The following is a 3,554-nucleotide window of genomic DNA, read 5'->3' as shown; positions in this document are numbered from 1 at the left end:
TCTGTAATTGTTAACTAACGTGTAAAGCTCCACAGAGTGATAAATACAGTGCTCATATTTCCCTGTTCCTAGGCATTAAAATGAAAGACAGGTTTCCTTCCTCCAGTCCTAAATTTTCACACCAACGAAACATCAAATGTATGATAGAAAGGAGAAAAAAAAAATACCAAAAGAAAAAGTTCGGGTATTTAAAGTATTATTCATTTCATTGTTCTACGCGTTGTTCAAGTTCTCAGCATATTCACCATCCATGCCTAAAAGCCATTTCATTCCTCTACTTTTCACCGGATCACTTGCGATCGACAATTGGGATCATTTGCGGTCTGGGGATCATTTGTGGTATGTACTGAGTAGTTTAATAGTAGTTAATAGTAGTTAATTTGCGTTAATTTCCAGCACCTTCGATTCATTTCATGGAACGTTAATTTCCGAAAATAGGGTAGCATGCATGCATATCATCAGGAACACGTAAATTTTGGTCCTCCGTTGTTTTGTTTATTTTGCTTTATATGCAGTAATAGTTCTTTACATGTTGTAATAGTTTGCCTTTTCTCTGTTAATCTTGTAATTATTAATTTTAATTCTCATTGTAACTTAGCAGCACATTGTAACTCTCTGACCTACGCCATGTAAGCCTCTGGCTTTGGCATCTTATTATCGTTAACTTGTGCTTTGTGTACTTATTTATCAATAAAGATTAAAGATTAATTTGTAACGTCTTTTTGTGCATCAAGAGCGACAGAAAGGTAGGTCGAGAATAAAAAAAATACAACACAAACACACGCTGTCACTTTTTATTGTGAATCTTTATAAAAGTTGGGGCGTGTTTTCTTTACTCCATACATTCTCCTTTAAAATTCAACTGTAAACGCACTCTCTATATATAGATTCAGGACCGCTTTCGTTTTGTTAACGTTTTTAAGCTTGAAAACAAGCCCTGTAGCAGTCTATGTAGAAGTCTCTTTCACTTAAAATTCAGTTGTATTTCGCCAAAAAGAAGTCTTTTTATCCTGTAGTTTGTTGTTATTCCTCCATTATTTTCATTAAAAAAATGTCTTGTTACGGCTTATGAGGGCCAGAAACAGCTTTCTAAGGATCCCGTGGTTCTTCCCCTTTACCCCTTTACCAGAACTTGACAGCCAGTTCGTGTCTGTTTCGCCCGCATACAGAGCTTTTCGTGGTGCTCGTCTGGTTTGAACGTACTGCATACGTATGTTCAAGAGAGATTATTCTCTCTTGGGACACTATTTGTAAGCAGAAGTTTCAAAAAATCAAGAAAAACGTATGCTCGTCTGCATTTAACAACTACCACGCAACCATAATACACCTAAAACAATTCATTACATATTTTCTGTTTTATTTTTTATTAATTTTTAACGGATTAGCGATAAATCCTAATTTTGGCTCGACTTTGCCCGATCAAAATTCAAAATTTGTTCCTATTAAGCGAACGAGACAACTAAGGTACAAGGTCACTTGGGCAAAAAGATTATTTTGTTTTAATAACAAATGACATTGTGTTTAGTGGTGACCGTTTTTAACTCTTCCGAGTCCATATTTATCTCCAAGCATTGTAAGAATACAGTATTGCGATCCACCATTTTGCATCTCGTGAGATTTCGTTCCGGTCTCGTCTATGGAAAATATCAACCATGCCAATTTTTTCAGCCAATGTAAGCCTCCCGCCAGTGTTTTTAAGTCGGACGATATGACGTCATGCGTGATCCAAAATGGCGGATCACCGGCTGAGTTTCCATTGGATGGACTTTCAATGCTCAGAAAAGGTATAGACTACGAGCAGTCCCTTGTTTTTCTTCAGGGTTAGTACAACTGTTTCGAGAAAGGTCGTCGGAAAAAAATGTGCACGCGACAATGCCGAAAAGTTGGATTGGGTTTTAATCAATTCTCTGTTCCTTGACACTGTAGCTGTCGGACTTACTTTTGTTGCTTCTCTTTAGCACTCGCAAACACTGTCCATGGTCTCTCGTGCATGACTCAAAATTCTTTGAAAAACAGTGAACTCAAACCCACCCACAAAACCTTTCGGGATTGTCGTCTGCACTTGTTCCGACAACCTTTCTCGAAATAGCTGTATACAGCTATTTCGAGGAAGGTTGTTGTAAAAAATATGCACGAGACAATCCCGAAAGGTAATATGGGATACGATCAATTCACTGTTCCTGACACTGTAGCTGTCGAACCTACTTTTGTACTTTCCTTAGCACTCGCAAACATACCTCCATGGCCTCTCGTGCCATTCCCTCAAATTTCTTTGAAGAAGAGTGAACTCAAAACCACCCACAATACCTTTCGAGATTGTCGCGTGCACTTTTTCCGACAACCTTTCTCGAAATAGCTGTATAAGATGACAACATCCAAATCCTGCTGTTTAATCTAAGACAAATTTACATTAATACTAAGAGAGCAAGGACAAAACAGAATTCACTTTTACCGACATTTCAGACGGACAAGCCGTCCTGTTTCCTTAAGGAGGGCTTGTCTGTCAAAAAAAAAAAAACGGAAAACTCAAGTCGTTTTTGTCTTTGCTAGTTTATAACTAATTTTAAATTCCTTCAGACTGTTTGGATTCTTCTCCTCTTCTCTTCTTTGACGGGCGGACGAAAAAATTTTGAAACGCGCAGAAAGCAAGGGACTACGAGTAGTCTACATAGAATAGTCAGTAACTAACGCATTTTCATGTCAATGTTTCTCTTTGAAAAAACAATGTTCCCTTGTCCCTTGTCTCAAACTCGTTAAAAGGGCCTCTCTTCTTCCCGCCTCTCTCTCACACCAGTGGACAGGAAGTAGAGATGCCACGGTAACGAGGTTTCCCTTGTCCTTAGTCTGCTAGCTTTTGACAATAGTAGAAATGCTTCTAGTCCAAATCTGCAGCATAATTTTGATATATCAGTTCAACGATTTACCACAAGAAGTGTACACTAACTATTGTTATAGAAGATAACAACTTTCTTTAATTTTCCAGACATGTTTCGACGGTACATCCGTCATCTTCAGTGTTACATATTTTGAAATCGCCGTTGAATTTAAAGCGCGCGCGATCTTACAAAGTTAGTTACATTGCGTTGTCAATATTGCGTACTAAAACAAAGTCTTAAATGAAAGACGCTTAGTTCTTTACAGGGAAAGAGTCAGGTTAATGTGTTTCACCTGCTGGTTGAGATCGGGCTTCTCCCATTTTATAAACATGGATTCCTTAAGCTTCACTTGGTACTTAGTGGCTGCAGAGTCCAGGATCTCGAAGCAATCCGGTGTGCAGGATGCTCTACAAAACTCTGAACCCTGCAGATGTTTAAAAACGTTCGAAGACCTGTCTGATAGTAAGTGCTCGCGCACTCGTGTGGAGAAGTGTCGGCTGGTTTCACCAACATAACAAGCATTACAACTTGCACACGAAAATTTATAGACCACACGCGTGCGTAACCCCTCAGGGACAGCATCTTTCACATTAAAAAGATTCCTGACTTGAAAGTAGTAAAGACTAACCTTACATCAATAGGTTTACATAACCGGTTAGCAAGTTCGCGCGCGCTTTA

This window comes from Porites lutea, chromosome 4, assembly GCF_958299795.1.
Source record: "Porites lutea chromosome 4, jaPorLute2.1, whole genome shotgun sequence".
Lineage (NCBI taxonomy): Eukaryota > Metazoa > Cnidaria > Anthozoa > Scleractinia > Poritidae > Porites > Porites lutea.
Note: the sequence above shows the minus strand (reverse complement) of the source record.